Source organism: Camelus bactrianus, chromosome 35 (genome assembly GCF_048773025.1).
Source record: "Camelus bactrianus isolate YW-2024 breed Bactrian camel chromosome 35, ASM4877302v1, whole genome shotgun sequence".
NCBI lineage: Eukaryota > Metazoa > Chordata > Mammalia > Artiodactyla > Camelidae > Camelus > Camelus bactrianus.
Window position 1 is genome coordinate 20,579,771 of NC_133573.1, and position 22,810 is coordinate 20,602,580.

At 45.5% G+C, this 22,810-nt stretch overlaps 1 long non-coding RNA gene across 2 annotated transcripts; it reads right to left on the reverse strand.

Annotated features, from left to right (window-relative positions):
* Positions 1-8,270: 8,270 nt before the first annotated feature.
* LOC123612128 (uncharacterized) lies at positions 8,271-17,775 on the reverse strand. Of its 2 annotated transcripts, none has more exons than XR_006719324.2 (3): positions 16,923-17,775; positions 13,646-13,766; positions 8,271-13,199 (listed from the first exon to the last, which is right to left on the reverse strand). It is a non-coding gene; the product is annotated as an uncharacterized LOC123612128 (long non-coding RNA). The 2 variants fall into 2 exon arrangements; XR_006719323.2 differs by lacking the exon at positions 16,923-17,775 and adding an exon at positions 16,394-16,817.
* Between the last annotated feature and the right edge of the window lie 5,035 nt (positions 17,776-22,810).

Genomic DNA, 22,810 nt, shown 5'->3' on the forward strand with positions numbered 1-22,810 from the left:
AAATGGGGACGCTGTGGCGGTGGGCAAGAGGGTAGGATGCCTCAGAGAGCAGCTGAGTGGGGTACATTTTTTTTCTGAGAGCAAATGGAGACCCTAGGAGTCTGGAGCAATAAAACCTGATACAAAAGAAATCAATTGAACTGTCTGCTCCGGAGCAGTCCAGAGGGAGGGCGTGGAAGTTAAAGGGCAGAGTGTGATCCATTTTCAAAGCCTGAGTCTCTCACCTTTCTGACTGGCCACCAAGACCATCCTTGAATGATTTTTTCCCCCTTCTCAATCTTTAAAAAATTAAATAAACCAAACACCAAACGTTATGGGCTCTGCCCCTTGACACCCTTCATCGCAGACTGCGATGCATCACTAATTCCTCAGTTTAAGAGTAACAGAGAAACACTTTCAAGGTTGGGGCAGTTCTGCTAAAAGCCAAGTGCCAGCTTGCATCCCGGGAGAGTTGAGAAATGCGGCGGATGGCACGTGTTCTCTAACAAGACTGAGTCACCACCTTCCTGGGTCAGTCGCTTCCTTTTTCAGACATGCCCCACCAGAGGTTTCCATTGGGTGTTTAGACTCCTCTCAAAACCTAAGTCCGTGCCTCTTAGCACAGCGATTTAAACACGCTTTTTGGTTTTAAACATTACCTTGTATTTAACTGAATTCTAAGACTAAAAAATTAAGGGCAAAAGAGGTAAGATTAGAAGACCAGAGATTACCTTACCATGAACTGTCAAGACTGCCAGAGAATGTTAACCAAAGACTGTTTTTCAACAAATTCTTTCCTGTATTAGCTTCTTAGCTCCTGCCCTTTCCTAATGAGGTGATGCAAATGTGGACAATTTCCCTATGTCCCAGCCTGGGCTGCAATTTCCTGCATTTAGATTTCTCTTTCTCATTTCAAAGAGGGGAAAGCTGTTTGGGGTGAGAAGGTCAAGACTACGGATTGAGTCAGCTGATGGGGGGCACCGAGTTCTCTTCATGTTTAAAAAGTCCTCCTCTCCTCCCCTCCCCTCCCCTAGTTTGACTAAAATCCAGTAAGGACATGGCTTTGGATCAATCTGAGGACTTGCAGGAGTAGCAAATGACCAGCTTCAAAGCCTTACCCAAAATATGGTTGACCATTCAGTGGAGGAAAGACTGGATTCTAGTCTCCGCAGGCTCTCTTCAAGAGGCGAGAGGCCTTCTCTGATAGATCTAGATGGCTCCTGAGAAAGTGTTTGTGTCATGGATGTGTTGGGGTGGGGCGGGGGCTTGGAGACATGCGAATCAGTGTGTTTACCCATGCCTTTTTACCCAATGTGACTTTAACAGTCAGGGTCTACAGAAAATCATCTTCTGTATGCTTGGTGAGTTTGTGGAAGACTACAGAACTTGACCTTGGGCACTCAAGCTCAAGACTTTGAGCTATTGGAAAGTCCAGGGCTGGTGGGACTTTCTTTTACTGCCCTGTGAGGCCAAGCAGAGCTAGTGTGGATGTTCTGGGCAGCTTGGAGGGTTAAAAGTTGGAGGGTTAAAAAAGATACTCACTTGCTCCAGACAGAACCCTCCTTGCCCTCTCCCTCCCCAGCATCACCACTTTTTTCCTTAGAGAATTGCTGGTTGTCTGCAGACTGGTCCTACTGGGAAGTGAGGGCCAGGCCTGTGGATGCTGATACTGGGGTAGTGGTGTGGGCATGCATGCTTAAACACACACACACACACACACACACACACACACCCCCTCTCCTTAAGTAAGACATGATCGTTCTTTTCTCTACTGAAAAGAAGAAAGGCTTCATCGCTAATAAAGGAAATTTTCTCTGGGTCACTGGAGGTCAAAACAGCGTGGACGGCTGCCCTTGCCTCTCGAAGCGACAGGTTGGATGAGGAGATGGCTGGGACAGAGTCCTGTCTTGCTGGGCTCCAGGCCCCGACTCTCATTCCAGCCCCTCCCTCCATGCTCCCTGGAGCCTCTGGGCAATGGGGGAGTGTGGACAGGACCCAGATCAAAAGATTCCAGGTACTTCCCGGCAGAGGGACAGTGCTGGTCCCAGAGCTCTGGCTTCTCCGCTCCACCCTCTGTTCTCAGGATAGATGTCCCCTAACCTTATCCCTGCCTCAGTATAAAGTAACGTCCACCCTCAAGGGTAGGCAGTGGGGAGGCGGTTGGTTCTTTTTAGGACCAAATCCTGGTGAGGCCTTGTGATTTTTTTCAAGTCTTTCCTAGGGTCTCAGTGCCACCTGTCATCCTGTGCCTGGCAAACTTCTGCCACACTGCCTTTGGGGCTGCTTGGAAGCCTCATGCCACCTCCAAGGTTCTCTGTTCCAGGAGAACATCTGGCAAGAGCCATGAACACCCCTGCCCCGCCTGCAGCCTTGGTGTGTCCATCTGTCTGTCTGTTCTCTTTCTCTCGCTCTGTCTCTCTCAGTTCTCTCCCTCCCAGGGTTCTCCTGGACCTGAACACTTGCTCATTTGCGTCCCAGCAAACATCTTTAGAGTCTTTCCCTGGCTTTTAGGAAACTGGAGGGTGGGAGCCCGGGTCCCTGGCTCCTTCCCAGGATGTTTTGGGCCAAGACCACGAAGGGTTCCTCACCCTTCCACTTCCCCTTCATGTGGCTCCACAGTGCTCCACACCCCTCAGCACATGTCCTCCCTGCTGGAGCCTCAGCCCCACAGAAACAGGGTGTGGCTGTTTTGCCCCCACAGATTAGCAAGCAGGTGCTTGCAGATGGGACTTGTGGTCTGACGCTCAACTGGAACATGGGTTTGTGTTACTTCTTCATGACCCACACTCTCCCATCCCCACTCATGAACACAGAGGTGCCAAGTGGCTGAACTGTCCTCACCTGGGTCTGCTTCCCCTTCCTCTTCCACCCCCTCCCTCCCCTGTTCTGTTCCTCCACTCTTAGGGAAGGGTTTGAGAAATAGAATCGCGGGGTTAATGCTGAAAGGCCTCTGAAAGGTTGGGTGACTTCCCTAGGGCCGCACAGCCTTTCTGTCCATCCCAATCCACCCCAGTCCAGGGCTGATTCCACCGCCCTGTTTCTGACCCCTCATAAAAGGTATATTTACATCGATGTGCAGTGCAGTCAGTCCAGGCCCTGATATGCATGGACTTGGGTTACCAAACCCACATTCCCAGCCTCTCCAGTGTCCTGGCCGCACTGCGGATGCCACAGGACCTCCCGATGTGCTGAGGAAGGAATCACTGACTAGTGCAATTCCTAGCATAAGACAAAGGATGTGACATTAAATATGGGGTCACAGGACTTTCTCTGGCCCCCAAAGTCTCATTCTACAGGTTATGGATGATTTTTCCACTCAGAAGCTGCACTCTGACCCAAGTGACATTTTATTCTCTCCTGGAAATGACTGGTTCACCTAGACGCTGAGCTTGACACAGCTTCAAAGGCCTTCCTTGCACTAGCCCCGCCCACATGTCATTCTCCTGGTCCTCTCTTTACTTCATTCTTTATTAACTTATCATTTCTTCTGATGCCATGATGACCTCCCTCCGGTTTTCTTCATTTCACTTCTGCTGTCCTTGTCATTAGTCTGAGCTCCTTGATTTGGTTTGAAGATCTTTTAACTTCTTCTTTTTATTCAGTGACAGATTCATTAAATTCTGCTGTGCTTTACAATTTTCAAAAGTTTCATACACGTGATTTCATATAATCCCATAATAAAGCCCTACCCCTATGTTACTCCTCCCCCTCCTCCCTCTCCCCATTGGGAACCACTAATTTGTTCTCTACATCTGTGAATCTGCTTCTTTTTTGTTGTATTCATTAGTCTGTTTTATTTTTAAGATTCCACATAAAAGTGATATCATACAGTATGTGTCTTTCTCTGTCTCACTTTTTTCACTTAGGATAATGCCCTCCATTTTGCTGCAAATGGCAACATCTCATTCTTTTTTATGGCTGAATAGTATTCCATTGTATGTATGTGTATGTGTGTGTGTGTGTGTATATATATATATATATATATACACAAACATCTCACATCTTCATCCAGTCATCTGTTGATGGACACTTAGGTTACTTACATATCTCAGCAATTGTAAATAATGCTGCTATGAACCTTGGAGTGCATGTATCTTTTTGAATTAGTGTTTTTGTTTTTTTTCAGAGATATACCCAGGAGTGGAATTTCTGGCTCATATGGTAGTTCTAATTTTATTTTTTTGAGAAACCTCCATACTGTTTTCCACAGTGGCTGCACTAATTTACATTCCCACCAACAGTGTAGAAGGGTTCCCTTTTCTCTGCATCCTCACCGACATCTGTTATTTGTGTTCCTTTTGATGGTGGCCATTCTGACAGGTGTGAGGTGATATCTCGCGGTGTGTTTGGTCTGCATTCCCCTGATGATTAACAATGATGAGCATCCTCTCATGTGCCTGCTGGCCATCTGCATTTCCTCTTCAGAAAAATGTCTATTCAGTTTGCAGATCTTACATTCATTCTAAGATAGGTAGAGGAATAATACAAACACTAGAAAAGATGGAGATGATCATTTGAGGGGACTCTCACTTATGTTTATCATTTGCCCTCATATTTTCTGAAGGGCATCCTCCTTACTTCAGCCAGGGAATAGAAGAGACTCGGTCTTAAGCCAAGGGCTGTATGGCCCGTCAGAGAAGAGGGCAGAATTCCACACCAGGTTGGCTGGCTCCACATCTCTATGCTTTACTTAGCATCTTCCTGCCCCTCCTCTGTGAGAACATAGCTGACTTAATCTAACTTTTCTGAAACCATGTTGATTTCAGAATGTAGCTGCTTTTATATGCTTTTTCACATAGATTCTCTTGTTGGCTAACACAGCACTCTGAGATCAACTGGGCAGGTATTTTTACTATTTTCAAGTCATAAGATTCAGAAAGGCTAAGTCACTGCCCTGGAGTGACCCAGCTGGGGCCAGAGAGCTGTGAGAAGAAATGTGGACTATTATTTCTCCCACCCCCACAGCACAAAGGGGTGGGGACTTTGGCATCATTTTCTAGGGTTTCCCATCAGACACTTCACTCTGAGGCTACTTGGCCTAAAAAAAAAAACAGCTGGGCCATGTCCCCCACATCCCTTCTGGGAATGAGGGCTGGAGGCACATGGCTGCCACGAATCATGCAGACAATCCTGATGCCAGACACCCATCTCCATCCTTCTCACATTTCCCATGGTTAAACATTAATCTTTGGCGGGAGAAACACCAAAATGCTGATATAATTATCCAAATAAGTATTTTCTGTCGTGTCAAGGTTTATTTGCTGAATCGCAAAGCTTCTGAGCTTTGTCCTTCGGTCGTTATTCCAGAAGGTGTTTGGTCTTGAGTAATGTAAACGCTGCAGGTCATTATCACCAGACTTCTGTGCCTTGTTACAGTGAGCAGTGAAAAAACAAATTAATAGGAATTGGAACTTGGAGCTTTTTTCCCCCTGTTTGCTTCTTTTCAAAGCTATGTGTTTTTTCTGGCTTCATATCCATCCTTCAGTGAATTATGGTGTAGCTGTAAGATGGAATATTCAGCCACCATTAAAAAAAGAAGAATGCTTTTGATTTTGTGATGTGAAATGATCTCCCAGATACATTACTAAAGTGAAAGAAGCAAGAGTGGCTAGTATGTTCCCACTTGCATTGAAAAAAAAAAAGAGAGAGAACAGTGAATATATGTGCGTGTTTTGGTTTATGCAGCTGTCAGATGTCTCCAGATGGATACATAAGAAACTGATGGCGTTGGTAGCATTAAGAAAGGAAACTGAGTGGCTGATGGAGAGGAATTTTCATTGTATACCCTCTTGGATATTTTGATTTTTGAAATACAGGAATATATATGCAGAAAATTTTTAAATTTTAAATTATGAATATTAAAAATAATAATGAATTTATTTTTTAAGGAAATTTTTGGAGTTTATGTTATCTTCATATAAGCCCTGCAAAAGACCTCCAGAGAGGCTGGTTATTATTATCTTGTGCTATCTTCAGAAGTCAACAAGCACCCTCCAGCAGATGGGGCCCGTGAGGGCTGGCAGGGGCTGCCAGGCACAGGGTGCCCTGCATGTCAACCAGGTCCTGAGTGAGCCCTTCTTCTATTGCCTAAGTCCCGCATAGGGCGCAGTTGAAATGGGATGGCACTGGGTGAAGTGTTATTTCCTGCATGAAATCAATGTCAAATAAAATTTAGGGGGATGTGACAATACAAGGGAAATTTAACATTACTCTTAAAACCACCACGTTGTCTGCACTGTCCACAGTCCCACAGCCTCCACGTGAAGTCTACTAACATTTTGGTCTGTTTCCTTCCATATATTTCTAGTTTCATATGTTGCATTTTTCACTTGACCTAATCTCATCATAATTTCCCCATATCTTTACTGACCGGCTTTCACGGCGGGAGGATGGTTCATCATAGGTAGGACTTCACCACTGGGTAATTTCCTTATCACTTAAGTACTGCTTCCTCCTGGGAACTCACAGTTCTGGCCGTGCTTTGTACATCCCTCAGAATCCCTTTGTGTCCAGCCTGTGGTCTGACTTCATTCGTTGCTTGGCAGGCCATTGATTTTGATTCCCTCAGAATGGTTTCTACCCCATCTCAATAATACCTTAGTTTTCACTTGTATCAGTGGTCCTGAAGCTGGAGGGATCTTGCAGTGGCATTTTTGTCCTTGTTCCTTAAAATCCTGTCTGGACCAGAACTTTTCCTCAGCTGGGTTAATCTGTGTTTGGAGAAGCTCATGCCAGCCCATGTCTGGTTCAACTAAGGAACTGCCCACTATTAGCTGAGAAACTTGTTACTTGGGGAAACTGCGTAGAAGCCTGGGAGTGCAGTTTTCACACTTGGGCGTACAGGAAGTAAGCACCCTGCATATGTCCTTCCTGGCCTCTGGCTTTGCCACCACAAGACCCCTCTCTGGTTAGACACCACTAGAGGTTTGAGCCTCTTTCTGCCACTGGGAAGGGAGCCCCCACTTTCCACTGCCACCGCAGAGGCCGGGAAGCATGGGTTTGTGAGTGTGGACTGTGGAGCCTGACTGTTTGGAACCTGACCGTTGTGCCACTAGGATCAGCTGTTTGGGCGAATTAGCTAATCTGTCTGTGCTTCCAGCCCTGCACATGCGAAAAAGAATGATAATAATACTATCGCGTTGGGTTAGCATGAGGATTAAGTGAGTTAACAACTGTAAACGTGTACCCAGGGCTTAGCACACAGAAATATTTGCTCAATTAGTTATTCAGCAGTAGTAGGTTAGCAGGTGCTCAGCAAATGTTGGTGGAATGAAGATACATCATCGGTTACAGGTGGGAGCCCTACTTCTCAGGCTGCAGTCATTTTTGACTCCAGCCACCCCTCCCCGATCTCTTAGGTTTGTAGTGGACAAATACCAGCCAATATATCAACAAAGACAGGTTGATTCCTGGCTGAAACTGAAAGAGGCAGCGCACGTCTGTTCAGCTGTTCTCACGTCTTTTGGAGGCAGTTAGCATGAGGCCTGGCGACAGCCTTTTGCTAATGCTCACGGTTGTAAGTGGGGGCTGGAGAGGTGGTCCATCCACACAGGATGGCCCACAGAGAAACCCTGCAAAGGGGCAGAGCAAGGCCACAGTGCTCAATGGGGGACATTCACACAGGCCCACCTTTCTGGTTTCTCTTCCGCAGGGTCTTTCTCAGAGACACACTAGGGCCATGAGACCAGGAAAGGGGCGGGAGCTGGCCTTCCGCTCTCACTCCTCCATCCTCACCAGCTCTGCAGTCCGGAGCCAGAGGCCTTTCCTCACCTGCAAGGAAAAACAAGCCTGGCTTGTTATAGGAAAGAGTCAGCCCCTAATCTGCCCACGTCTCTGTCATCAGTGGGTCGTATTTATAGCCTTTCCCCTCTTCATAACAAAGGGACTGTTTCCATCCCCAGGAGTTTGATTTTCCAGGTGAAGGTGCTGACCTGTCATTGGGCCTCTCATTTCTGCAGACCTCTGATTTTCTGGATCTTACTTCTTAAATGAAGGCTCCACAAGTTAATTGTGACTTTTTCCCCCCAATTTCATGGCCACGTTCAGATGCTAGTCTTAAAACACAATGATGACAAATTGTGAGCATATTCTGGCCCACCCGGATGGCCACCTAAAGACCTGGCCCTAGCTTTGAACTTGGAGCCTGACTCAAAGTGAACATTTGTGTTTAAGATTGTGGTGGTGCCACATGGGCTATGTTAGCTGCTTTGGGCTAAAGAGAAGACACAGATATTTTGCTTGTGCCAAGAAACCAAATAACTACAGAACACGCTAGATAAACAAAGCCATCATGGTAGTTTAATTAAACTGGGACGAGAAATGAGTTATCACATGACACACAGTGGGCTGAAGATGGTGGAACCAACATCATGTCAACCCTGCAACAAACATCATTACAGCAAAGTTGAATCATCCATCACATTAGATTAAGGTTTATTTGAATTTTATTAATACAGGTCCAAAATTTTTAATGGGTTTTGTTTTACAGTCATAAGGACATATATAAAGAATTTATACCAACTTTATATCTGCAAAGATTTAAGATAGTTCATCTTTTTTTATTGATGTACCATCAGTTACAATGTGTCAATTTCTAATGAACAGCACAATGTCCCAGTCATGCATATACATACATATATTCATTTTCACATTTTTTTCATTAAAGGTTATTACAAGATATTGAACATAGGTCCCTGTGCTATACAGAAGAAACTTTTTAAAATCTATTTTTATATATAGTGGCTAACATTTGTAAATCTCAAACTCCCAAATTTATCCCTTCCCACCCCCTTTCCCCAGTGACCATAAGACTGTTTACTATGTCTGTGAGTCTATTTCTGTTTTGTAGATGCTTTGATTAGTGTCCTCTTTTTTCCTCTTTTGTTTTTAGATTCCACATATGAGTGATATCATATATTTGCCTTTCTCTTTCTGGCTTACTTCACTTAGAATGGTGATCTCTAGGTCCATCCATGTTGCTGCAAGTGATGTTATTTTATTCTATTTTTATGGCTGAGTAGTATTCCATTGTAAAAAATATACTGCAACTTCTTTATCAGTCATCTGTCGATGGACACTTAGGTTGCTTCCATGCCTTGGCTATTGTAAATAGTGCTGCTATGAACATTGGGGTGCATGTATCTTTTTGAATTAGAGTTCCCTCCAGATATATGCCCAAAAGTGGGATTGCTGGATCATATGGTAGGTCTATTTTTAGTTTTCTGAAGAACCTCCATACTGTAAGCTATTTCATCTTAATGATCATTTAAACTGGCACTGGGGGCTCATTAAAGCTTTTATTGGTCATTGCCTTGCTTTATTTTTCTATAAATAGGGTGAAGATTTTATCTGTGAGGACATACATGCACATGTGTGTATTTTTAAAATATGTGTACACACGCATATAAATACATCCACTCAGAGTCAAGTTGGAGAAATACTGTTCCAGGTCATTATCAAATACATGTGTTTGGCTTCAGGTGAAGCAATTAGAACGCAGAGAGGAAAGGGAACAGGGGAGTAAAGTAAAAAGGATATGAAGTAAAATGAGAAAAGGGAAGAGGCAGGGGGCAGAGTTTACAAGTTGGAAAGATTCATTTGAAATATGAAATCATGGAGGATGGAAGACATGGACATTTGACTCACATAGATCTGAGTTCAAATTCAAACATCTGCTCTAGTCCTTACAGTTGTGTGTTCCTGGAGAAGATACTTAAACTTGCTGAGCTTTAGTTTCACTGTCTGTAGAAATGAGAAGAAATCATAATATCTACCTTAAGGATTGCTGTGGAAAGTTAGTGAAATGACCTAGGTTAAGTATCTGATACAGAGCAGGCACTCAAAGAATGCTACTTCCATTCCTGTTTCCTCTGTACTCAGTAGAGTAATCAATAAGGTTTATTTTTTCTTTTTCCCGCTGAGCTTTATTGTGTATTTAAAGTGTACAGTGTGAGGATTTGATATGTGTATATTTTTGCAAAATGTTTACCAAAATAAGGTTAACACATCCTTTACTTCACATAATTATCATTTTTCTGTTGTTGTTATGGTAAGAATATTAAAGCTCTACTCTCACAGCAACTTTCAAGTATACAATATAGTATTGAACAAGTTTTTATTAAATGTCTGTAAAGTATAGAAGAAAAAAGGAGTGAAAAAGATATAAATGAGAAGTGATAGCACAGGTATTAAAAAAAAAAAACTGAAGACTTCTCTACCATTGGTTTCTTCCACCTGATTGTCTATATAAAGGAATCATTTAAAAGTTAACTTTTTTTTGACTGCACGTCTTGCATTATTCTGAATAAAGTTCTGGCTTCTATAACAAATACATAAAGACAATGTAACGTTTTTGTCTCTCCTATGCAATAGTCCAAACATAAGCAACTCGAAGTTTATATGGCAGCTAAAGGGGTTGGAGGTCAAGCTTCCTTGTAACATGTTGCTCTATCTTCCTGAAACACAGCTTGAAACCTTCAAACCAAAATGGCTGCTTCAGCTCCAGCCATCATGTCTGCATCCCAACCAACAAGAAAAAGGAAAGAGGAAGGGCACACTCCTTTCCTTTTAAGATCATGACCTGAAGTTTTCACAAATCACTGCAATTCACATTCAGTTGACCTGAGCCATCCCATGGCCACATCTAGCTACAAGGGAAGGTGAAAGGGGTGGTCTTGAGTTTGATGACCATATTCCCAGTTAATACTTGGGATGTTACCAAATAAGAAGAGAAAAATATTTTGTGTCTGTGGAGGGTGTGGGATTAGCTGTGTCTGACATACCTTATTACCACTTTTGAGTATACACTCTAAGGTGAATTTATGTATGTTTATGTACTTAAAATTGCATAGAAATAAGACTATATTAATATGTTGCACACATTTGTAAACATGCACAAAAAGAAATTTTAGGAAGATGAGTAAAAATATAATAGAACTTCTAAAAATTTTCCCGTAGCCAATGGAACATCTTGATCACTTTGGAGACTTCTAGTCTATATAATGCAAATCAATTACAGTTTTTTAAGTTGAATTGTCTTTTTTTTCATATTATACACAAGGTTAAAAGCAATGTGGAAATTCTAAGAAAATGTGCCCTGTTATAAGTCTTTATTTACTTATCTCTTTAAGAAAGATGTTTTGAGCATCGGCTATGCTCAATCACTGTGTTAAATGTTGGGGATCAGAGATGAGTAAGATGTAGCTTCTGTGCCTTAACACATCCTTGGGGTGGCAGAGAGAGGAGAGATGATTATAATCCGGTGTAGTGAGAGCTGTCATTGAGGTGTAATGGCTCAGCACAAGAGTGAGGGTTTAGGGAGGTCTTCCTAAGGGGAATAGTGTTGAGCTGGGTGAGTCTTGAGTGAGTCTGACCACATGAAGAGGGGCAGAAGTCTGTTCCTGGGAGGCTGAGTAGATTTACGAAAGTGGAAGGCATGCACTAATCCCCCTCACCCCCCAGTTTTCCCTGGTTTAGGGACGTGAGTGCCAGCAAATATACTGGATGCTACAGGCTCCATCTCAAGCAAGCCTCAGGTCAATGCATTCAATGTGCCTTTTTGCATCTCCTTTCTTAGCCTGCCTCCCTCCCCATCACAGGCATGGCGTGGCCTCATCGTGACCACATCTCTGCCCCACCAACACCCATGTCCTCAGAGAAAGCCCAGGGCTCCAAATTATCGTTTTGGCCCTCTTTAAAAGCCGATTACTTTGGGGCCATCGATCTCAGCGAGAGGCCATAAAGGAAAACATCTGCTCCACTAAGGTGTAAGCAACACATGGCAACCGGATCGTCATCTCTCTGGCATTTTACTAGTGCCCTTGAAAGGTAATGCCATCCATCCATCACAGGGATGAAGTCTTACAACTTGGCCTGTTGCAGTCACTTGGAAGCATTTTGCGGGTAGTCAGAGATTTCCTCAAGAACCTTGAATCTCACCTTTACTTAGCCTTCACCAGCCTTGGAAACCCATTTCCCTGTATTTCCCTCATGCTAGAATGTCCTCCTGTTTTCTCATCTGTTCCTGGTCCTTGTATTTTTTTTTTTTTTTTTTGGAGGCTTGAAACTTACCAGGCCTGTGTACCAACCCATCGTAAAAATCCAGGACGGAGCTAGGACATGTGCAGAGGCTCCTAGGAGTCTCCAAAGATGTCCTAGGTGGAAGCAAAGCTCTGCAAACCATCATCCACTTTGTGACATTTCCCTGCCCTGATTTAAAGTGATGTGAGGGATTTATGTTGTCAGTGACCTTACAGGTCCCCAGTGCTTAGGGAGCACTTTTCCTCAGCTGGGCAAGTGAGAGCAGACCAGAAGGGAAGATGCAGAAGGACTGTATTTTTTGTTCTGGGTTCTTTACAATAAGAGTTAGCCTGAAAGGCTTCCATCACAGGACATCCCATGAGCCATAGGAGCTGGAAAGTCACGTCACAGATCTGTCTTCTTCCAGGCAGGACATAAGCTTATACTTCCCTATCTTCTTTGAGGTGAGATCTGACCATGTAGCTTTCTTGGGTTAGTAAAAGACGAGTAGAAATGTTACGTCACTTCCAGGAGGAAGCTTTTTTTTCCTTCATGCTCAATAGTGCATTTTATTGTTGTAATTACCCTGCTATTTAAAAAATACTGTTATGAGTAATCCAAGTACATTTTGAATGCAATACTTCCAGGCTAAGGGCAAAAAAAACTGTAAACAAACTGCTTAGTAGGTCTGATGTTCACAGTGGTGTAGGTTAGCAATTTTAAAACAACTTTCTGTGTGACCTAGGAGTAAATGAATGAGTGAATATATTGAGAATAATGAGAATTGTGTCCTTCACTGTTAGAGGAGAGAGCTGCAGGTAGGGAAAGGAGAAAGACTAGAATATTTAGATGGAGACATTTGGAGAGATATAAACAGAGAGGTATCTGTATATGCATGTGTCCATTCTTTTTTTGCCCCCTAGCTCTGTCTGCTAAAAGGGTTTTTGTAGCAATGAACACAATTTGTTCTCAGATCTTGGTTTCTAAAATCATTCCTTACTTAAAGGTTCCAGAGATCCTTAGAGAAATGGCTGATTCGCGGCGGGGGGGGGGGGGGGGCAGGAGGAAGCTTTAAGAGCCAATGTACTATTCAGCTTCTTTGGTTCTCTCTTCTGTAACAATGATAGAAATGCATCTTGAGACAGAACAACTGTTGGCTTGGGATCTTCAGTGACTACGATGAACAGGGTCCCCCTGAAAACCTGCACAGAACAGGGAACTTGGATGAGAAGTAAATTTTTGTTGTGTGAAGCCACTGAGATTTGGGTGTGGTTACTGCAGCACAACCTGGCTTGTCTGATGTACCTGTGTTGTCAGACTTAGTACTCAGGATGTGTGTGTGTGTTTAAAATCTTTTGGTTTCAAGTAATGGAAACAACTTGAACTAACAACATGAAAAGGGAGCTATGGTATGGGATGCAGGGCCCGTCCTAGAATCCACAAGCAGGAATGTAGCTAGATCTCAGGAAGGCAGCAGTGCCAGGTGTCTCAGAGATTGAAAATTCTCCCCCATGTCTGTATGAGTGGCACCCCATAATTTTAGCTGGGCACATGGACACCAGAATAAAAACTACATTTCTTGGTCACCCTTGCAGGTTGGTGTGGTTATGAAACTAACTTCTAACTAATAAGTAGAAGTGATATTCACCTTTGTGGCTCTTTGAAGAGGAAGGACATGTCCCAAGTTGCTACTTTCTCTCTTCTTTCTGATTGGAATGCCAATGCAATGGCAGGAGTTGGAGCAGCCATTTTGAACCATGAGTTGAAAGCTACACATTAAGGATAGATACGTAAGTAGATAAAGGAGTCTGGGTACCCCACATCATTCAGACCCCACATGAGGCCTGGGATGCCTATCTAGCTTTGTCTTCTTTTGATTTGTTTTTGTGAGAGAAAAATAAACCTCTATCTCATTTAAGCCACTATGTATTTCAGCTCTTTTATAGAGCAGCCTAATTTGTATCCTGGTTCAGACACTGTGATCTGGAAAGGTGACTGGACATTCTCTCCATCTTTCCTGTGCTTCTTTCTGTTACCCTCTCCATGTTTGCTTCATTCTTTTCTTTTTCTGTGGATCCATTTTCTCTGTTTTCCAGTCTCTTTATAGAAACCATGGCTTCCTCTGAGAAGTACCATGTTTATTTATGGAGCAAACATTTACTGAACACCAATTCTGTGCTGAGAACTGTGATAAGCACTAGTCACAGAACAATAAATTAAACATCTTTTTTTCATGGAGTTTACAGACTAGAGAGAACAGAGAGTAGAGGTTGAAATAGACTTGAAATATACAGAGAATGATTATCATGGCATTCAAAGATACAAAAGAATTTTATTAAGGATGAAGTAAAGAGATGATGAGAATGGAAAATATACAGAGTCTAGATCAAGGAAGGTTATGAGCTGTGTTAAGGAGTTTGGCATAGTACAGACCAGTCATTTCCAGAGTGGAGAAGATCTGCTGGGTTATGGAGAGAAAATATTAGAATTATCATCTTTATTTCTACGTTATTCTTTTAAAATTTGTCTCTCTGATTCTTTATAACGTATGTAATTGATTAGTACAATAGCACCTGTTTATAATTCATACACAATTAACCAGGGAAGTGTTTGAAGCTGGAGGGTGCATGGTCAAGCCTGCCTTTTAGAAAGGATACTGAGGCTCCAATGTTGGAGATTGGATTGGAGCAAAACAAGATCACAGGCAGGGAGACAGATGGGAAAACTGCAGCAGAACAGTTGAGAGATTATGAGGGCTTGAGCCTGGGTGGTGGCCAGGAAGATTGAAGAAACACTTGGCAAAGAAATTTTAGGATTTTGTGACTTATTCACTGTGGGCTTGGAGGTGAGAGAGAAACAAAAGAAACAAAAGATTCTGCGCTTGGTATCAGGATGAATGGGGGGCCTGTTTACTGTGATTTTAGGCAAGATAAAGTCAGAAATTGTCCTTAAATTGGGGGCCATGGAAGTTACTGGTGAAAATGACTAAATAAGTGAGAGTATGGGCCAGAATGCAGTGTGCCGAAGACTGAATGAAGGTGAGGAAATAGAAACCCCTACTTTGGGTAACTTATACAAGGAATTTAGTTATGAATGTGTTAATGGGGGGGGGGGTCTGTCTTTGTTTTTCAGATGGGAAAGTCTTTCTTTCACCTTGTAAAGAATCTATTCTCTCCCCTTAATTTTCTCAAACCATTCTTTTCAGACACACACCCATCTTCTTCATCCTTTTCACCATTCCTTGTCTAGTTTCTCTGTTACTTTAAGAAAAGCACCCAGTTTTACTCGGTCAAAAGCTAATTCTAATAGTAGAGGACACATGTAAACGTCATCACAATGGTGATGCAGTTGCATCAAGGAGAAGGAAGTTTCCAGGTAAAATTAGGTAAGGAAGCAGGGCAGACAACCTCTAAAACCTTTGGGAGGACCCAGAAGCTTTGTTCAGATGAACCTACAATTTCTGTCTGCCTCATCTTCTTCTAGTTGGCCCTGAAAACCATTAAACACCATTTGTTAATTTTTTAAATTGTCTTAATATCACGGCAGTGGTGGCTTTTGTTGTTGTTTTACTATTTTTCTTTTTTAGTACTTTGGCCCCATGAAGACTTTTGAGGGCCTACTAGGAAGTAAAACCTATCAGCAGTCTCCTCCCTAAGGGAAAAAGCATTTCGAGGTGTTGCTTTATAGAAGCCAGCTTGAGGAGTTTGAGTTCTAGGCTTGCCAGGCCTTTGGGGACAGAGAGGGGCCCACAGGGGTTACCGGCTAAGGGTAGGGGGTCCTCCTTGGTTTCTTCTGGGCTGGAAGTGACTCTGGCGCTGGGGAGAGGCCAGTAAGGAGAGGGCCACTGCTTTAACCAAGAACATTTGTTAAACGTGCACCCAGGCTCAGGCCCATGTTTGCACAGGAAGATAGATGGGGAGCATGGACCCACGTGGGAAGTTCAAGTTAAATCCAGGCAGGCCCCTGGGGGCCCAAGCAGCCCAACGTGGGGGCAAAATTCCTCTTCCTTGCTGGGCACAGCGGTCGCCTCCCCTAGGAAGTTCTAGCCTCCTGTGACCTCCCTCTGCCCTCAGCCTTGAAACTGGGTCGGCGATGGGCAGAGGCTCAAAGCCTCCCCCGACTCGCCTCTCCATCAAATGTAGCCCATAAATAACGTCCCGTAGGCCCGGCCCCCCGCTGATTTCTCTACCCCACCAGCCCCCCAGGATCTGGGTCTGCGCCCCAGGCCGGCTGCTGTCGCCACAGAGAAAGAGCGAAATGGTGCAAGCGCCGGGCGCAGCGCGGCCAGGCTTCCTTTCCCGGCCCTCCCCGGCGTCCTCCCCCCTCCCGGGCGTTTGTATAGTTGACACCTGCAGCACGGGCGGCCGCCCCGCTTCCCGGCACAAGGCGCTGGTACCTGAGCCCTTGACTGGTAATGCACCATAAACTGCTCCTTTCAGGCCCTTTCAGAGCGGGAGCGCGGAGGTCAGCGTGTCTACAAACCCCTCTGTGTCCGCCCCGTCTCCCGGGCCCCGGGTGCCCGGACCTCCAGCCGCAGAGCTCGCCGGTCCGTGGGAATCGCAACACTTGTGCCGCGGCTCGGCCGGCCGGCCGGCCGGGCGGGGTGGGCGGGGGAGGGAGACCACCCGGCCCTCCCCCGGCCCGGGCTCCCCCGCCCGCCCCACGCTCGTTCACAGAGCGCAGCGAGTGGAACGAATGGGTGCTGGCGTCCTCGGACGCTCGCGGAAACCAAATGATAAGGCAGGAGGAGCCCTGCCCCCGCCCCACCGCTGATGCCCACTCCGCCCCAAAAGGTACCACGCGGGCATCCGGCTGGAAAGGGCTGCCCTCTGCCCCTCTCCCCTGCTGGCGCGAGCGGCCCGCAGCTAAAAGTCGGGCTCGTTGGGGCGCGATCGCTTTGGAGGATTGGAGGGTGGTGGTGGTACCTGTGGCTCTGGTGGCCTAGAGTACACGACCTGGGCCGATGCTGTCCGCAGACGTATTTGGGGTCAGCTCCGGTGCCCGAGCCGCTGTTGCGAAGAGAGTGCCCTTTGGCCGCGATGCTGCGGCAGCCATTCGCAATCTCCCAGGCCCAACTTTGCCCCCTGAGCTAAGCGCACGCGGCGTGGAGATGCAAAGGCGTATAAAGGCCGAAAGTGTCTCCAGTGTTTCCCCAAAACATTGTCCTGATGTTTCCCCAAAATGGGAGTGGAGGGGGTGGTGGGAATGACACATGATGAAGAGAACACTCACGCACAAGACAGCTAGGGCCACCTGTCTTGCCAACCAAGTTTCCATCTCCCCGGCTGGCCTGGAAATGGGGACGAGAGGCGGGAAGGGGGCCAGCGCCCGAAAGCTGCTCGCGGCCAGGGACCACGGGCGCCGCTGGTCAAAGTCACCCAAGACCCGCTGGCGAGCCACTGGCCTGCGGGAGAGCCAGCGGGAGGACAGCCTGACGGCGGGGGCGCGAGAGGGAGCGCCCCCTCCCGAGGCCACAGGGAACCGGGGTTACCTGGGGAGCCGGGCTTTGTCCACCACGCTGGCTCTTCGCAGCCCCAGAACTAATTAAATGCCTCTTTTGGCCGAGGGAAGCCTCGCGTCCGGCGGGGGTTGGGGCGTGTGGGGGCGGCCTGTGGGCACGGGAATAATCAGCCCCATTCTTGCTCTTCTACAAAACCCGCGGCGCAGCGAGAAGTGAACAGCGGCCGCCTGAATGGCAGTTTCAAAAGGCGACACCTGCAAGCGCTGCCGGTTGTGAATTGAATGGAGTCAAACGCGGCGCCCGCTCGTACCTGAGCCGCGAGCTATTAGTGTCAGGCGCGCCCAGTCGCCGGGCAGGGAAGCGCGCGGCCCGGCCGCCCGCGCTGAATGCGACAAGCTGCGGCGCGGCCGCTCCATGGGAATGTCGCCACTTGTGCTGCTTGCGGTCGGGAGGGGGTGCGCCGCCCTTTCAGAGACAGACACAATTAGGCAAAATGCTCAATGAACATTATAAATGATGTGCGATCGCTCTGCAGATTGCCTGGCAAATCAAATTATATGGTCGCTCGCGGGCGATTTCCATGTGCTTTTAAAACTTAAACAGGTATTCGCCGATTTAAAAAAAAAAAAAAAGGCCGACTCAGGGATTCCTGAAAATACACTGAAAGACTCGGTGTTGAATATTCACATGTCCTCTTTGTTAGCGATTGACTTCACAATGGGCTTGGGGAGGGGGAGCGTTTGGATGAGACACATTTTTTACTGTCTTACATACTGCAGAGGAAGGCACCAGAAGTTCACATTTATTACAACTCACAATTACAGTGGGACATTCTTTTTCCTTTAAGACTAAAATTCTCTTAATGAATGATTTGAAGGCTACTGTCATTCTAATCAGATGGAAGAAACATTCTATCAGATGGAAACTGGCCCGGTGCGCTTGGGAGGGGTGGGGAAAGATCCGTGCTTCTACCCTGGCACTGAGTGCTCACTCAAGAGGGAGCTGGCTGCAGGGAGCCTGCCGGGGCTCTGTGCTCCGCACGGCCCAGGCTCTGGGCCTGGGGCACAGCCGGAGGTTCCCTCGCTGACCCCCGGCTCCCTGGACGCCCGCTGCGCTAGGGTACGGAAAAGCGCGCTGGGCAAGCAGAAGAGAGAAGCGACCGGCGCAGTGCGCCCGCGGTGTCTCCAGCAGCGGGACCGGCACAGGTGACACGGGCAACCCGGGCACGGGCACACTCGTTCTGCCCCAGTTTGGCCTTGCGCTCTGCGGCTGGCGATTCTGGAGAAGGGGCAGCTGGAGGCGCCCAGATTGCGCGGACCCCCGCCGAGGCCGGGAGCCGTGCCCCAGGCGAGGGGCTGTCACCGAGGAAGAGCAGAGTCGATTTTAGCTTCTGAAAAAGGAAGCAAGGAAGCGGCAGCAATCCGCTGCCTCACGTCCCTGCTGATCTCCATCTCATTTTCGATTTTCTACTCTTTTGGTTTTCAGATAATTGGGCCAGAGGGAGGGGTGCAGAACCTGGATCCTGGAGGCAGTTGGCAAATATACGTATGTATCTTGCTGAGGAAGAACCAACAGAAGGGAAGACTGGAATTCTGGCTTTTTTGGTTCGTCTTTGTCACTGACTTCCTGTGTTATCTTGGGCAAGCAGCTTAACTCTCAGGCTCAGCTTCCTCATCTGTGAAATGGGAATAGTATTACCAATGTCCAATATGTTTTCCTTTCAGGGTTTTTATTCAGGAAGGGCAATCTTTGTGGTAGCTTGTTATTATTTGTTAGCCTTAAAGTCAAGAGGTACCCACAAACCCCAGGGATAAAAAGCTCTTAGAAGGACAAATCTCAGAAAACCAGAGCCCTGAGCACTTGCGCTCCTCACCTTTGCACAGAAGTCACTCTTTTTTGGGACAGAAGGCAAAGAATGTTTTTCATAACTGCTTTTCCTTGAGGAGAGGTGCTGGGAGTGACAAGAGCCTAACTCAACCAACATACAGCCAGTCTGGCAGCGCACACGCTCTCACGCGCGTGTGTTTGTGCCCGTATGTGTGTGCACGCCTGTGTTCGGAAGGGTAGGTCTCCAAAATGTTGAGCATTTTCATCTCTCGTTGTCAAAAACTTTTCTGTTGGTAGCAGTGGCCACTCCATGGAGAGCATTTGATGAAGCTCATTTCAAGAATTAAGAGCGCATAATTCATTGAGAAAGAGTGTTTCTTTATTGCTGTTCTGTATGTGAGCGTTCTGGTACGGGGAAGGGCGGGGCAGCTCGGTGCTGGCCTTGGTGTTGAAGGTAAATGGCCACACCTCTGGAGGCAACCGCCCTCAAGTTAAGGGCCACTGTCAGGGGCTGCTCAAAGAAACGTGATCACACCCTCTTAATACCTCCGCGTGCATGCTTGTTTCGTGTGTGTGTAAAATGGGAATAGTATATTAAAGCCACTGGCACAGTGCCTAAAACATAGACAGGTGCTCAATAGATTTTGTTAATTAAATGGATATTTGGGTACTGTTCTCTCAATCCCTTCTGTGATTTACTTATTAAATTCAATGTGTGAACATTTTAATAAATAATGGTCTTAGGATGTCTTAAAGGTTTGTGAATTCTTTCAAGCTTTCGTCCCATTGGATTTAAACATTATTATGGGAAAGTTTGGACAGCAAAATTTATCAAAGCCAAGAGTCATTCATCCAACACTTACTTTGGATAGTAATTCAGTTCTGTACTATCTCTGGGCCCAGAATAGGTGATTCCATTTCAGGAAAAGAGATGACGATTGGTACAGAGTGATCTTGGAAAGGTACATGTGGTTTTAATTAATGAATTTATTCTGAGGCCTCTGAGGAAATTCAGTTGGTACTGGGTTAACCGATAATCAAGGCTTCATGTATGTCATTTGTGGGGAAGATTTCCCTTGGGCTAAATAAAGCATGGTCAAAAAATGAAGGACCACTATTTCTATTCACATTTCTGTCACAAGATTATAGTCAATCATTAAAAATCCATTTATACAATCTGCTTATTCAAAATAGATTTTAACAAGATAAGAAAATAAACAAATGGGAATATTTGGGTTAAAAGTAGGAAAAATGAGATATAACTGGGATTGAGTTCTGTGTACTTGCTAAAGGTGGTCTCAAGTTTTGGCTCCAAATTTCCCATCAGCCAATACAAAGAGGAAACACAATAAATACTATGATTCACAGAATAATAACTATTTAAAGTACTGACACCTGAGAAAATGTCTTCCACGTGTCCCCATAAAATGATGTCTGAAACAGTGACCTCAGTAGTGTCTGCAAAACAAATAAATTAGGGTTGTGAGGGCTGGCTTCTGCTTGTGCCACTCAATGTAGTCCTACACAGTCCCCTTTGTCTGCATAAGAATAAAAGTGCTGAGAAAGAGATCCAGCAAATGCCATGCTTACCCGCACTCTTGTCCTGGGATGTTGGAATCTAAGTGTTGAAGGTAAATATCCTGGAGTCCTTACAGTACAGTTGTTGCAGCTCCTGAAAGATTTGAAAAAATACTCTGGGTACCCAGCATGGGATCTAAGGTAAGATTGATGGCAGGGCTGCCCTTGGAAAGAAGTGTCTGTGGCTGGAACCCTCAAAGACATCTCTGGGCTCCAGCCTATGAAAATCATCTGTTGGAACTTTTCATTCCTAGGCCCCAGAGATTCTGATTCAGTAGGTCTGGGTAACATCAAATCTGCTGTATATTTTATGCTACCCAGACCTACTGAAAAACTTCTGTATATTTACAATCACTCCAGGTATGCAATGAAAGCAAAATCATTTCCACTTCCTCTGGGGTAGAGCTAAACAGCAGAGCCCAGCCTCTCCCACAGTTGTGTGGGGTTGTGTATTCGCATCCTGACCAACTGAATGTTGGCAAAGTGTAGGAGAAAGGGACATGAACTTCTAGCACCGCTTCCTAAAGCCACTCTTGAATCCTCTATGTTGGCTTCCCCCTCCCCACCGCTCCATCTGCCAGCTGGGTCCAGAGAATCCAGCAGAGGACTCTGTGGCCCTGGATGATGGCAGACAGTAGGTGGAAAGAACCTCAGCCCCTGTGTGGAAAGACCATCCTTTATGACCTGCTAACACACCCTGAACTATGAAACAAGCAAAAACTACATCTTTATGCTATGAAGCCATTGAGACTGGGGGACTGTTTATTACAGCATCCAGCTTTACTTGCCTTAATACATCAAGTAATCCTAAAAAGGTCCCATAACCACATTTGGGGGAAGCACTACTCTAGACAAAAATATGGAGAAGCAAGTGATTCAGGCTTATGGTGACAATTCATTAGCTTGTAAGAATGACTCAAATGGTAATGACTCCCAGGGGTAGTCGAGGTAAATGCAAGATGTTGGGTAAGTGCCTCTCCCCTTCATCCGATAAATGCTGCCGCCTCGTAGTATATACGTGGATGTCATGATGACTATGTTTCTTGAATGTTTCCCTCCTCTTTCCCTCTCGTCCTTGATCCTCTCACCACTGGGGGAGAAAGACGAGTCTCAGGAAAAAGGGATGAGTCTGTAGACGGTCTGTTATGTGGCAGGCACTAAATACTTTCCAAGCGTTCTCTCGTTTATCCTCGCACATATTCCTTCAAACTCAACATTCATATTCTCACTTTACATTGAAGATGCTGAAGCTTTGTTGGTATTGTTGCTCTAAGCATGTAGAGACTTCTAGGTGAGCTGATAGCTCTGCTCCTTTTGGGAATCTTGCTGGGTGACCCAAGTACCCCTGAGCTGTGTATCTCGGTGGGAAGACAGAGCAAAGGGCGTGAACTCGAGTTCAGTGGGCTCCGTGGACTGGCCTGGCAATTTGAGGAGACCAGTGGATCAGCTGCCCAGGTTCTTGGAGGATCTATTCTAAATGGCCCTAAGATGTTTGGACTTGATAAGCTCCTGGAACTCTGATCCTGGAAAAGGGACATGTTTTCTATAAAGAGCCTTAGATAGGTACTGCTTTGGGCTCTTGAAAATCCATTTCTAGGGATCAGTTCTAAGGAAATTATTTGAAATACGTAAAAGGCTGTACACAGAAAACTCTGCCATGACACCGCCTATAGATAGAAGAAGAGGAAATAACCTCAATGTTGCTCCAGCAGATATGCCATTTAATGAAGCACCAGTAAGTGAAATACATGGTCATTAAAATAATCACACGGAGGGTTTGTGAGGACTTTGAAAATGCTTACAGGATCGTGTTAAGTGAAAAATATTAAAATATAGATTTGAATAAATATGGCCATGAAAAATAGAAACATCAAAAACTAGTCATGGAGAAAAGATTGGAAAGAAATATACCAAAATATTAGTGGTATTTGTCTTTGGGAGAAAGAA